The sequence below is a fragment of the Macrobrachium rosenbergii genome, chromosome 30 (assembly GCF_040412425.1).
Source record: "Macrobrachium rosenbergii isolate ZJJX-2024 chromosome 30, ASM4041242v1, whole genome shotgun sequence".
Taxonomy (NCBI): Eukaryota; Metazoa; Arthropoda; class Malacostraca; order Decapoda; family Palaemonidae; genus Macrobrachium; species Macrobrachium rosenbergii.
In genome coordinates this window covers 25689572-25705156 of record NC_089770.1, presented here as the reverse complement: position 1 = coordinate 25705156, position 15585 = coordinate 25689572, and the positions used below count along the sequence as shown (strand labels likewise).

At 34.7% G+C, this 15585-nt stretch overlaps 1 long non-coding RNA gene across 1 annotated transcript in view; it reads right to left on the bottom strand.

The window, feature by feature from the left end:
• Window positions 1-845: 845 nt before the first annotated feature.
• LOC136854783 (uncharacterized) overlaps window positions 846-15585 on the bottom strand; it is a 227617-nt gene continuing 212877 nt past the window's right edge. The window contains exon 3 of the long non-coding RNA XR_010857797.1: window positions 846-1387. This is a non-coding gene — a long non-coding RNA (uncharacterized lncRNA). The remainder of the gene's footprint in view (window positions 1388-15585) is intronic.

The following is a 15585-nucleotide window of genomic DNA, read 5'->3' as shown; positions in this document are numbered from 1 at the left end:
GAATAAGCTTTTTTTTCCAAGCAATGGCTATGGTGGTCCACCAAAAAAATGAAGAGGAAAAGGGGTCCATGGGTGAAAAAAGGTTGAGAACTGGTCTAACCAAAAGAGAGAAACCTAAAGAAAAAAACGTTTACTTTTGAATAAAAATAACATTTATATAACTGCTACACACACACACACACACACACACACACACACATATATATATATATACACACACACATATATATATATATATATATATATATATATATATATATATATATATATATATATATATATATATATAAACATTTATTTATTTTGACCGTGTGGTATGAATTATAATCATTCACTCCACATAAAAAAAATAGAAGGGTTGAAATATGCTGTTACTTTTCAGTCAAATATTTCTTCAACTTTCTAAAATTCCAAAGTATTTTGTGGTTTTATTTCGTTTATTCCTCAGGCTCACATCATAATGTGCCTAAAGAAGGGGGGGGTGACTGCAGGCAATACATTATGAGACACGACTGAACACGGACTGATGAATCGTGGATGAAGACCCCGTTCAGGACAAAAATAAAAGAGGGAAAAGGTTGTCCCCACGTCACAAACGCTTTACCTACCTACATGAAAGCTAGATAAATAACTCGGAAAGATATGAGAATGTACATGTGTACGAAAATCAAGCTTTTGCTTCACGAATAACTGGTGTAAACTAAAAAAAAAAAAAAAAAAAAAAAAAGCTCGTCATTGGTTTTCATTAATAAAAATGCATATCATAAAAATATATTATTATTATCATTATTAAAAAGGATGGCTGTATTATGCGAATTTATCTTATATAGACACTATATAAGATAAATTCGCATAATACAGCCATCCTTTTTAATAAGACCTGTTTAAAAGAAGGTCTACTCCCTTCATATATTATCATTATTATTATTATTATTATTATTATTATTATTATTATTATTCAAGCTCCAACCCTCTTAGGATAATCAGAGCACCACAAGCACATGCTTACAGATTAATCCTTCCTCGTAATCCTCTTGCAACACATTTTCTTAAATTCGATTAAGTGTTTTTTTTTCTAATGAACAGCAGTGCATTACAAATTAAAAGGGTTTAATTTTTTAGACGTTTAAAAATCATATATCTACCCTTTTCATAAAAAGCCATTTTTAAAATTCTCAGACATTCCGAGCCACTATAGCTTCACCAAAATCCAAAACATTTTCGCTGCTATTGTATAAAAGCAAAGATTCCAATTTGGGCTTTTTATTAATCCGGCTGTATTCACTTACCTTTCCCACTGAAGCAAATTTCTTGCAATTTACACCATCGCCTACAAATCCGAAGTATTCCTTCCCACTTACACACACGGGAGGTAAAAGGTACCGACCTGGGAAGATAGGTAAAATGCAAGTTAGTTATACCAATAAATGCACACATTCATTCACTCACACCCCCACACACACAAACTATATAAATACATACATACATACATATATACATATACACACACACACACAAACACACACACACACACACACATATATACATATATATATATATATATATATATATATATATATATATATATATATATATATATATATATATATATATATGTATATATGATTATGGTGACATGGGTTCGTTTCCCGCGACCGGGCATCACAGTCTCTTCAATTTCTTGCGCTTGGATCTTACGGCTTTGTAGTGACAAGCATATCCAAAAAAGCGCGAAGAATTCGAGAAGTTAAGAGGGCATTGTGGCTATTACAATTACATATGTATCTGGTAAAAGTGACCAGTAGATTCTACAATTATACTAAAAGTGTAAATAATGCCTACTTTGCTCAAGGGCAAACATACATTCCATCATAAGGGCAATTATGAAATGCGTATGAGCATTCATCCCAAAAATCAAGAAGAGTTATCCTTCGTCTAACAAACCTTACAGAACTCACATGGTTACATTTAAAGGCCCATATGCAAAGGAAATTTGCACATCCGCAATCAATCTGTAATTTAGGTACCATACAGCAATACACTTGACTTCTGGAAAGTGGTAATCGCCCAACTGCTTGGACATGTCTGATCATTTCTCAGTAATGCATAGTTTTGGAAGTTACTCACACTTCCGCTTTCCCTGAATCTTACAGCAATGACAAGGCTGGTTTATCGCTACAATCTGGTTAAATCTCGGCTCCTTCTGCCTCCTGAGTAAATAAGCTGAGATACGCTGTGTAAAGACTACCTACTCAGACACCTATCATTTAATAAATACATTTCCTCTGAGCAAATGGGTCGAGATGCGCTGTGTAATGAATACCTACTCAGATACTTACAAATTAATAAGTAAATTTCCTCCACAGTAAATTAGTTGAGATCCGCTATGTAAAAATCACCTACTCAGATGCCTACAATTTAAAAAATACAAGTCCCTCAAGAGTAAATGAGTTGAGATACGCTGTGTAAAGACTACCTATTTAGATACGTACAATAAATACATTTCCTACACAATAAATGGGTCGAGACACGCTGTGTAAAGACTACGTACTTAGGTACGTACAATATTAAAAATACATTTCAACAGAATAAAAGCGCAACAGGCAACTGGTCCCAAATATATTTAAAAATAACTAATTCAGGTATTTATACTTTGATGGTAGAGCAAAATAAGGAAAAATAGAAAATCATGTATGTAATCTAATTTTATACGTACTTAAAAAATACAGGTACATCTCACTTCGAACAGAAATGTCATTTCGGCAATAAATAAAAGTAACGATAATTTCCTCCGCCTAAAATTATTTTTCACACAGATTAAATAAAATGTAAATGATCAAATTCAACACATCGAAGTTCAAATAAATATCTCTGTCTATCAAATTACTTGGGGTAAAAAAAATGCTTGCAGACCGAATAAAAGGTATTCGAGCGTTATGAACAAATTTGCATTTATTTTCAACTCAAAAATCATTTTATACTTTTCTTCGTAAAAAAATACGTTGAATGGTTTTTTGCTTGAAAGCATGGGCTCTTTACCGTCAGAGTATTGCCGAATTATATTTTTTTGTAACCCCGCTTATACAACAGCAACAACAACTATTATAAAGGACGTAAACATTTTTACTACCAATATATGGTAAAACATATTTGGAAGATCACATTAACACTCTTACATAAGACTTACATTAATACATCCCATTTCGGAGCCTTAGCGCCTGAAGAATATATATATATATATATATATATATATATATATATATATATATATATATATATATATATATATATATATATATATATATATATATATATATATATATAAAGGATTTACTCGTGTGAGTGAATGCACGAGAGTGAAATTCTAAATTGAAATATATAATCATTAAACAGCTCTATGTAAACAAAAACTTACAAAGGCATTAAGAAATTATATATAAAAAGAATATATTTATTTAAAATCTAAAAATCAAGAAAACAAAAAATCATACCCTGAAGCTGAAATCTTCAATGGCCATCGCCGCTCTTAATCTGAGACCCCTAACAAATGAATTATTTTCTTTTGCTTCTCCGCCTTTGCCCTTTGATCTATCTCTTGTCTGGCCTCTGTTTATGAGAGGTTTTCAGCAATCAAAACTTTTTCAACCTGTTTTTTGTCTCTTACTCTCTTAAACCTTCGTGTGCTTCTGAAAGTATTTCAATTTTATTATTTCCCCCTTTCACATCCAAACACGCCCTCGGGAACGGTGATTTCAGTGTATTTATTATCAGTAATATTCAACGAACGCGATACTGCACAGAGCACGAACTTCAGCATGAAACATTATGGAAAAAATTTTACTATGTTGCAAACACTTCAAGTTCTTCCGGGAAAGTCAGCTGACAAATTTAAAAGATATTTGTGTGTGTGTGTGTGTGAGTATATATATATATATATATATATATATATATATATATATATATATATATATATATATATATATATTTATATTTATATTTATATTTATATATATATATATATATATATATATATATATATATATATATATATATATATATATACATACATACATACATACATACATACATACATACATACAAACACATACTTATGAAGATATATAGATAGATAGGCAGATAGATTATTGTGTTTAGACACACTGAGCCGAAGTGTATGGAATTTAAAATTCCCATTCTGATGGCTTCTGTTCATTCCGATGAGGCAACTGACAGAGTCCGCAGGCCAATATTACATTCAGTCTTATATGTGGGTAATCAAAATTACCCATGAACGGAAAAATGCAAAGTTTAGGTTGATGGGGTTTTGGACATTGAACTCGTTATAAATAATGTGTTGTTTCAAAGGATAGTTATTTCACCTTTGCTGTTTGGCCTTCTTTTGGATGTCATAATCAAAAAGTGGTCTCAGATGGATGAGAAAGTTTAGATTCAAGTAACGATATAAGCTTCACAGACTTAAAATATGAAGATAATACTCTTATAATCTGTAAAATACCATAACATTACATATTGCTGGAGGTACCGATAATGGTGATAATATATGACACTGTAAATCTCATTTTATCTTTATATGTATATATATTTATGACTTGAAATTAAATCAGAGATTAAGTTTTAGTCCTCAACTAGCCACCGGTTACCAGCTTACCTTATCACTGTCCACGACACGACGCTTGAGGGCTGAAACTTATCCCCTCTTTTAATTGTCAGTGACATTGACATTCATATACAAAATATAATATATATGTTTAGATAGATAGGTAGATAATAAATAGATAAATAGACAGACAGATAGAGGGAGGGAGAGAGAAAGATAAACGCTAAACTAAAATGTTACTTAGTAGTTCATAAAGAAACAGCGCTAATGTTCTCGAGCATAAAGTTCCTTGGCATCGGTTCTAAAATAACGCATGTTCGGAATCTGCCTAATGATGTTCAAATATATTTTGAATGAAAAATTAGGTGGTAAGAAAAACTTTATAACGAGGCTAAACTCAAGGTGTTCATGTGTTGCAAACATACTCACACGTGATTACAAGTTAGAAATCCTTCCACAGTAATTATCTTTCGTTAAAATTTAGTGTTCTTTTTCTTTATAAACAATGAATTGCAAATTAAATATATGCATCATCTACGCCATTCTAAAATTCATTTCTTACCCTTAGTTTTTTAGTGTTAAAACTTTGCCGGAAAACAGTACCGTTTTGTACTTCCTTTCTAAGATTAGGGGAGGAGATGAATAACTCTCTGACCATCATTTCCGAAAATTCCATTGTGCTCTGCTGACATAAGCAACGAATTACGTATTTTGTGGTCAATCAACTAAGTTGGGACATTGCCACGATGTGCAGAGGTTTGAGGCTAGCAAGCACCCCCATCCCCCTCAAAAAAAAAAAAAAAAAAAAAAAAAAAAAAAACTTGCTCAGACCTGGTACGGTAAAACTAACGCCCTCTGGACTACCAATCACCAATTCACCCAGCTACAGTTTGGTACCAGTCTCAACTAGGACCAGGAAAAACGGTGTGGGTCTAGCGCTAAATCATAAAAGTGCTGATATTCCATTTTAAAAAGGGGGGAAAAGGCGTGTCGTACATACATACATATTCGTGTATGGGTGCGTGTAAAACAGATGCTACAACACAGATGCTACCTGTTAAATGGTGAAGGAATACAACACGTTTCCCCTTCTTAAATGGTTTGAATTCTGTCATTTAGGAAATAAAGTTTATTTGGGTATCAATTAATTCATTTCACTGGAAAACAGATCTAAAAAGGTGAAAACAAAAATCATCAGACACGAAAATAAGACTGCAAGGGTTATCCTTTTTATTTAGACAAAATGGATTAAAATTGTTTTATAAAAGAGGTCTGGAGTTTGCATACGCTATACCTCCGGAAAGCCTTAGAATTCTCAGCCCTTGAAATGGCAGGCCACTTTCGGCCACACTTGCGAACATTTTATATCAAATGTCCGGGGGATTTTCCTGGGATTTGGTGTCAAAATTCAACGAAACATTCCATGGATTTTGTTGTAATTCGATCAGACTTCCAAAGAATTTTGCAACAATTTGACATAGCTTTTTAATTATTTTCTTATTATTCCAGAAGACTTTCCTTGGATTTTGTGTCATTGCTGGACAAAGATCTTCCAAGATGATATGCCGTACAACAAAATACATTTCTACAAGTTTATGGTTGAGTTCATAACGGTTTTTTTCCTTATAATTTGACAAATTCTGAGGATTCTGTGCCAGAATTCTAAATGACTGACACGCCTATTCTGGGATATTGCGACGTAATTCGACAGTGCCACTAATTTGGAGACATAATTCAACACGACGTCACAAGTTTGTCATTATGAACAAGCAGTAGAATAACCGCATTTGCTAACAGCGCTCAACATCCTGCCAAAATAAATCTCCAGTTGAAATTTGACAGCAAATTCAGGGCTGACCTGAATAAATGTTGCACACGCAGAGTTCAAATTAAAATTCATATCAATAAAATACAACCACAATAAGGGCCCGAAACCTGAACCAGTGAAAAGGGGACAAGCAATAAAAAAAATTATTCCGTTTTCAGACCTACATGAGTGAGTTCAATCCACAGTCGCGGTAATTTGATCACTTTTAATGAGGCATTGCCCATTAACCAATAGGCAGTAATTAGCCGGATCTACTTATTATTAGTACTGTTGTACAACTTGGGAGTATGATATTATTTCGAGTTACCTTTGATAAAAACAAATAAAAAAATGATAGATTGTCGTCGTTTTGTGGTCATTTGCGAGGGGAGGGGAGGAGGGAGGGTAGGAGTAGATGTAATGGGCAGGAAAGGGAGGCAGAAAAGGAAGAGAAGAGGTGGAGCGAATATCCAATAAGAATTGAATGGGCCTCTAAAGAGTTGGGAGAAATACTGGATGAGAAAAAAGAGAGGTGTTGAAGGATAGGCGGGATAGAAAGGGAGGAAAGAATGATTTACTGTGTGGGCTTGGATCTTTTATATAAAGCAAGAGAATCTGGATACTTGATGTGAGGAGAATTTTAATTCATAAGTGAATAAGTTTGAAAAAAAATTCATATGGTATTTTTTGACAAAAACTTGCTACAACAGAACTGTGCAGGGAATAAATATACAAAAAATTATTTTCCCACATAAGCAGTTTCGTCTAACTTCTCTCCCTAAAAAATTAAATTACATTACATAATCTAATATAAACTACTGAGAAATATTGTTTAATTTCAAGTTACACAGGTCATAAAGCCGGCAATACTCTCAAAACACGATTTTTCTGTGTAAGTGAAATGACAAATTACCCACATTAATGTCAAAACAACACCACTCCAGATCAATACACTAAAGTTAGTCAGAAGTCTCTCTCCAATACCAGACCAAGAAAGCTTTGGCGAACTGAAGTTAATACTGGCAGAGTTATTTCTGATTGATGGTACAGAGACGGCTAATAAAATCAACGGTGGGCAGCATTAATACTGAAGGACGAAATTCACTTTGTTGCTTTTCTTTATCCATTAAGTTTTCTTTCCCTTTTGTACCAATAGAGGCATTCCTTTGAATGCTATGAAGCTTAAAATGCTTGTTATTGCATAAGTGTTTCATCCCAAATCCCGCAGTCTAAGTATGGCTTTGCCTGAATGCCGTTTTTATCTTCTATCGGACCATTTCCGCTCTGTGTGTATTTGCGAAAACACAAAAAAAGAAAAGCCGTCTTTTACAAAAAAAAAAAAAAAAAAAGAGGCATAAGAAACTATAAACAAAATGGATGAATCTACTTTCCCTGAAAAACCCTTTTGGATTTTGATTTCTAAAAATCTTTCAAAACTGAAGCCAGACAAGAGAAATGTCATATCTCTATCCTCTGTAAAAGTGAAAAGCAAGGAATGATAAGAAAATTAATCAGATGTAAAGATTCGTGGTAGTCAAAAAGCTTTGTTCTTAAGCAAAAATAGTTCAGTTACGGATAAAGGACTGTCTGTATTCTTGTGGGTAAAGCCTTGCATAAAATATGATGCAAAACCCTTGAAGCCGTGTCAAATCACTACAAAGAATCCTTAGAGAGTCATGAGCACATAAACGCACATGACATGCACAAACCGACAGGATATTTTTTGGTTGGGGAATACGACAACAGTACCTTTGTGTTAATAACAGGCATATCTACGGAATAAACGTTCCAGGACTATTTCTTGTTTCTGAGGACACATCCAGACTCTTGGCTGTGTTGAAAAAAGTAATGTATAAATTTTGCCTCTTTAATAATAATAATAAAAAAAAATCTAAAATACGAGGAACAATCGTCTTAATCAGTATACCTCTTAACTCTCTTCATTTCATCACTTTGGTTCCCAATTTAACTTATCTGTATTGCAGTGACAAAGATGGAAATATACAACTGAGACTTATATTATCTCATAAAAAAACAATAAAATCAACAGCTGTTGCTGACATGGTTCTTACTCTGTCGTGCTATGTTTTCGCTATATTTTAGAGCTTTCCTAAATGTAGATTATTCTAAATCAATAAACTGACTTTACGAACACGTTAGTAATATATTTTTTGTTCACATGAGTTAATAGTTTTGCTATAATCATTTTTCCTGTTCTGGATGGTTACTTAGGAAATATTTTTCAAGTTACTCACCTTGCAGTTTTAATGCATGTCAAAACTCTTATTAGTGAAGAATATCATGCAAATATTTTCATAACCTACAGGAATCTCTCTTCTTTTTATGTCAGTCTCTTGAGGTTTCATCATCAATATTTCCTAATCTCTCGTGTGGAAAATTCTAAGAATTCCCACAGCATTTTACCGCATAACTTAAGAATAAACGAGAAATCAAAAATCCTTGGAGGTATTTTATAATAATAATAAATAACAAAGAAGTTAACACTAAAACATTTGTCATAAAAAGCAGGGCCCGATCTCTGTACCCAACAATGGCTCACAGACCCGATTCATCCGTGACAGCATCTCGAATTGATTCCATTGTATGGAGCTGGAATAAAAAAAAAAGTATATACCTTTGCAACTTTGTAATTTTCCATTCACTGAGACAATAAAAAGGAGTGGAATGAAAGGAAAGCGATCAAAGGGCAAAAACACTTCAGATCAGAGATAAAAGAAACGAAGTACAGAACTGAAATGGCCAAACCGACAATGACAAGGTCAAAGATATTTTTTTTTTCTTTGCATATTCTTACAAACAAACACAGACGCAGAGTATATTTAATACAAAAGTAACGCATAGTTACTAAAGGGGTTCGCAGCATCACTTCGGCTGCCAGCTGCATCCACTTTTTAAATCTTTTACTTTACCTCTATTTCGCCTTCTTAAATCTTGCTATCCAACAGCTCTGGCTGCTACTTCTTACTGAAATCGTGGGTTTTTTCCAGGTTCCACCTTTAGATCTTTGTACTTCATCTCTATTTTCTGGATCTCTTTATTTTCCTGTCCAACCACTCCATCTCCCTCTCAAGCGCTGAATGGAGGATAGTGCCCCTGATCCGGAAAGGAGAGTAAAATCCTGTGTATTATCAAGAGCCTAGGCATCCGAGTGCCCATATCTACCGCCTAGGTCGAGAAAAACGAGAAAATGGAGGATCCCAAAAGAATAGGCGAACGCTAATCTGTGGAGGGGAAAACAAACACAAAACCGCAAAATCAAAAGATTGCTGATTCCCACTTAGAAATGTGGGACGGAGTTGTCTAACAGGTGGCCAGGTGTCTTCTGGAGAACCTGAACAATATAAGACTGTAAAAAATTACTTTATCGAATTTATTTCATCCATTAAGCCAACGTGACTGACATAATCTATAAATGCACTAAAGTAGAATGGCACAAACAATAAAACATCATCCGTATACAAACTCACGCACAAGCTATAACATGGTAACAAACTATGTACAGTAAGTAAACACTATTTCAATACTATCAGTGTCAGGTTGCCATAAAACACACAAAACACATTTCAAGTGAGTTTTTAAACATATCACTCGAAATTTGATGGTGACTTCACGGCTGACCTGAATTAAAGTGAGTGAATAATACAACTGGACATTTCTAGGGAGAAAATTCTTCTCTACGTATCCATATTTATATCGCTGCCTATATCTTCAGTATGCAACCTCTAAATATGAGGAAAGTTTAAAACCGTGTACAAAAGTTGTGCAAAGAAAAAGTATTCTAATCTTTAACGCACAATAATGGGATCTGGGACACTTTTATTATGTCATTACCCAATACTCAGAAACAAATACCCATGGTAAACATGCTATTATAAAAACCTTATTGACATGAGAGCGCTTTTATAATCTATACTGGCTTGTACTCTACACTGAGACAAAATTCACCTTAAACAGGAAAGTAAACAGTCGGATTTATCACACATTTTAATCCCCCTTTAGTCTTTTTTCTTTACAAGTATGTGTATTAAATATATGGCAAACACACACAAAGTTTATTTTAAATGACTAGGAACAGATTTAAGACCACAGCGACTAAAATAGGGCAGGCAGATGGGGGAAGTAGAACGAGATGAGAAAAAAAAACTGCACATAATGATTAGGAGAGAGCAGGAAGAACCCACATCTTCTTTTAGATTAAACCTAGCCTTATGCCAGCACGGGCTCTTGTCTTATGGCGACCAGAGAGGCGTGAAAAGGATTAGGTGGACCCCTTGACTCTGTATAGCCAACAGGCACCGAAGACCACTGATCTGTTTTTTTTTTTTTTTGGCTTTGTTTTTGTCAGCTAAAGGAAAAAAAAATTACCACTATCCAGGGATAGAGAAATACCCATGTACCCATGCACACATTTTCCGATTTCCTTACATCTCGAAGTTGTCTTCTTCCAATAATTTCCAAAGGCCCTTTTTCCTTTTTTCTTAACAAAATAGCAAAAAACCGAGACACATCTCTGAGTGAGGACATGAAATAAGAATACTTTTCAGTGAGGTAAACAACTCCCCTCAAGAACGGATGGCGTCTTTCGCCCAGGGTTATTGGGAAGACATAGAAATGTTGGGTGAAGAGAATATGATACATTAACGATCATGCTGAAAATGGTTTGTCTTTAAAATGAAAATACCGCATAAACACAAGTGTGAGGTTGTTAGACTCATACGTGTTTTGAAAAGCAACTATTTTTACGGGAGTCGGGGACGGGAGTGGGGTGTGGGGAAGAGTAACGGTAAATGATGCGCTCGCGCTTTCGTTCGAGTTCCAAATCTTTCAATCTGGAAGCAGGAATGGCCCCCAAAAGGGATGGCCCAATATTTTAAAAATGGAGGAAATATTTGGCTAAATACCTTAGCACCCTTCTTATCACCTTACCAGTATCTAATAAGATCCCTCTTTCCTTCTGATGAAGCGATGAAGTGTCTCACCTGGCAGCGGTCCAAGTTTGCAGACAGTAGCAAACCAACCGTTAACCAAAGTTCCACTGAACCTTAGGATTCCTCGAGAGGTTCGTTGTGGATTCCACAAGATATAGAGATAAAAACAATGGAAAACAAGAGACTATGCATTTCCAGGAAGGGTCAGCTATGAGTGTATCCGTAACACTGACAAACACAATTAATAGTAGATGTCCTTTTATGTAAACAGGGGACGAAACAGCCATAACTTGATAAGCTCACCAAAATAACGAAATCTGACTCAAATAAATCAAATTCTCTACTTAAGAGAAAAACAACTATTCACCTTTATGGTATGACCTGGAGGTATATAATTTTATGCAAGCTTTCATGTGACATGAAAACAACCGAGGTGGCTCCTCCAGGTCAAATGGTGATATAAACATTTTGATGCGTGCTAAGTATAGAAAGAAAGCCAAGTGAACCAGCAATAACAGCACACAATAAGAAAACAAAATTTATCAGCTGCTTCTCCTAAATGCAAAGTGAACATTAAGAAATAGATTATAAAGCATTCTAAATTAATTTGTAATTAACATGAAAGGTGCCAACTCATATCGAAAATAAACTTTTACCTGCAGCCTTTAACTGAAAGTAACACACTTCACTTTGTCTATAATTACTTTTCAGGTAAAGATTTTAGCATAATGAAATTCAAATATAATTTGGACCCAGGAAACATGCTGGAAAAAATAGCCAGTAAATTGGATAAAACGTATTCAGGCGCTTTAAAAAAAATTCTTTTTAAGTTTAAAATCTTTTGATACTCTTTCCTCGGACAAAATTTGTTTCAGAATGTGATTTTGTACTCTTTGAAAGCACTGGTTCTCTACAATAAAAAAATAGTGCTGCACAGTTACTTTTTAAGGAATTCCGTTTTTTCCCGCAAAACATGTTCATTTCCCATTCAGGGAGTAACGTGCAGGGAAACCCTATTTATACCGTTTCAGAAGAATTTTATTGAGCTTTCACATGCTGTTCTGTGTAGTTGCACTGCAGGGTCATGAGTCCTGAATAAGTTTACATTATGTTTGTGTGTGTATGTACGTGTTTATTGTCAGTTTCGGTCGTTTCTTTGTTGGAACGATCTTTTTAAGGTAGTTTCCCTGTTTCTCCTGCCCTCCAGTGTTTTCGTCAAGCTGGCGAGTTTTCATCTGTCACGGTGTGAGTGGCAGCGGCAGACAGATCGGTTCCTCGGCGACACTCGGCCAAGAAGGCAGCAGCAGCGTGTTTTGGTAGAGCAGCGGAAGTCACTTTGTCGGGTAACAGGTGTGGTGGACCTGTTTACTTCGGCGGGAGGATGAGGTCCTCTACGTGTGTGTTGTGACTTCTGCAGTAGCAGCGAAAGGATATCTCGACGGTAAAAGACTTGTCTCGACGATTCGGCGAATTCATCTGTGCTGAGGACGCGTTCCTGTTTTGACAGCTAATTGCTGTTTTCGTTGATTCAACCGATTGCGTCTGGTTATGCTTATCCTGGTTGGCGGTAAAAGACTGCCTCGACAATTCTTCGAAGTTCGGAATTCGTCTGTTTTTGTTTTATGCTGCTTTGGTGATATGTCACCGTTATTGTTTTGCTGCCAATCTTTGAGTTTCTTACTGATTTAATTGAATATGTTATCGTGGTTATGATTATTAATTTCATTATTACTTAATGGTGTAGAGCAAGTGTATGGCTCTGGAAATTTGCTATTTGCATTTATATTTTGAATTTGATGTTCATTGATTTTTGACGGCCTCTGTTAAGCATTTATTTTCATTTATAAATATTTATTGTTCTGTCTGTTGACTAATATAAATTATTTAATGATCCTTTGTTTGGGCTTAAATGTGGTTATTTACGTTAATGATCATTTTGTGAATTTTTGCCACCTAAAACCAGTACTCAATTGTAAATATGTACATTTATATGTAATAAATTGGATTTAAGGTATTTTTGGCATTTGTTTTGCACCCTCCACTGTAGTTTGCCCCCGGTCCCTCCAGCCATTCCAGTGCTATCTCTAATTTTGAGTAATGGAACCTGTTGAACCAAAAGAGGTTCATTACACTTATGTATATACACATACACAAACACATATATATACACATACATACACATATATAAGCATATATACACATACATACATATATATACATACATACATATATATACATATACATATATATACATATATATATATATATATATATTATATATATGCATATACAGCTCAATATACAGCTTCAGAATGTTTTTTAACTCAAATGTGAATAATTTCTTGATAAGGGACTATTAAATAGATGCTTAAATTCGAGATCCTAATTTCATCGGACCTTTCTACATAGTTTATTTTGCTTCTTCGCCTTTGGTCTTTGACAGCGGAAAAAAACGATCCTATTTATCTTCTCTGGCTTCTGTTTTGTTTGGAAGGCATTTTCAAAATTCAAAATTCAAAGGGAACCGAGTGAGCACTTTTATACCATATTTTTCCCCTCATACTTTCTTGAACCCATTTATGTGAAAATTACCTACCTATCTGTCCACATATATGTATATATATACATACATATATACGAAAGAAAAGGTTACATATGTGCTGACATGTATGTACGCATGTCATCATTTTCCTTACTCTATATTTAAACCAGGTAAAGAAACTGTTCCTCTGTTAAACTGCAGATAATAAACCATCCCAAATGAAAAGCTGTTCCTTAGTAATTACCAAAAATAAATATCATTATTGTGCCCAGACTCGGCAATGTTTACTAAATAACACGTGATCAGAATCTGCATAATTATGCTCAAATATATCGCGACTGAAAAATCTGCGGAAATGAAAATAAAAGTCGTAGCGGGTCTTAACAAAACGCGATGAACAGATTTGCACTTGCTTACAAATTAAAATCCTTTCGTCGTGATCCTATTATAAAATATGTTTTTAAAATTCGAATTCGTAGGTTTTTTCCGCTCTACACCGATTTACATTACGCATTCAAAGGCCTTTCATCTTCATCCTCTTAAACGCTATATGCTAAACCTCGAGGATTTTTTAAGCTTTTGCAATGTTCACAGGAATATAAGGCGCTCTCTTGAACGTTCAAGACAGACAAAGGGAGAAATTTTACTGCATAGGGGAAGAGAGAAGGGAGTTTTACGTTCAACATTTTGCAGTTCAGTGACAGGAAGAAATAACGAATAGATAATCTGGGGATTAATCATTTCTTAACACTCAGAAATAAGTGACGAAATGAACAGTAGAAACCCAGAGGAGCAAAGGACATTGACAGGTTGAAGAAGTTAGCGGCTTTTTTTCTGAATATGAATAAAAAAAAAAAGTAAAAAATGCGCCGAAGTTTCTTCGGCGCAATCGAGTTTTCTGTACAGCGTACAATGCTGTATGAAACTCTCAGCCGCGGTCAGTGAAACGTTCAGCCACGGCCCGGTGGTGGCCTGTGTTGTTGGTATAAATAGCGGTGCCAGACGCACGATCATGGCTAACTTTAACCTTAAATAAAAAAAAAACTACCGAGGCTAGAGGGCTGCAATTTGGTATGTTTGATGACTGGAGGGTGGATGATCAAAATACCAATTTGCAGCCCTCTAGCCTCAGTAATTTTTAAGATCTGGGAGCTGACAGAAAAAATGCGGACGGACAGGCATAGCCATCTCAATAGTTTTCTTTTACAGAAAACTACAAAATACACTAACCTTTTTCTATGGAATTGAGGAGGCTGTGAATAGTGTTTCTGAATAAGAATAACAACAACTTTGCACAAGATATAAGCAAGGTTTTGCCTTCTCTTGTTTTAATCAACACAGCTATGTTCTAGCATTCTCATACCCTGAATAATATGTCGGTTACCAGCAGAGACGCTGTGACATGACTTGCAGTGGATTTTTTGTCATATTTCGTTCACTGACTCTAAGCACAACTCCACACAATTTTCTAATGACCCTGTGCCATTTGTTTATAGGCAAGTATCTGGATTTTGTGTTATAATTTGCCTTTCAAAGGGTTTTCTATCGTAAATCTGTGCGGCTTTCCATTAATTTTAGTTTTATTCTGATGTAACTTTCCAATTGTTTTGTGTGAGTTCCACAAAACTTTTCAAGAATATATTGTAGTACTTCGACATCTTAAAAATAA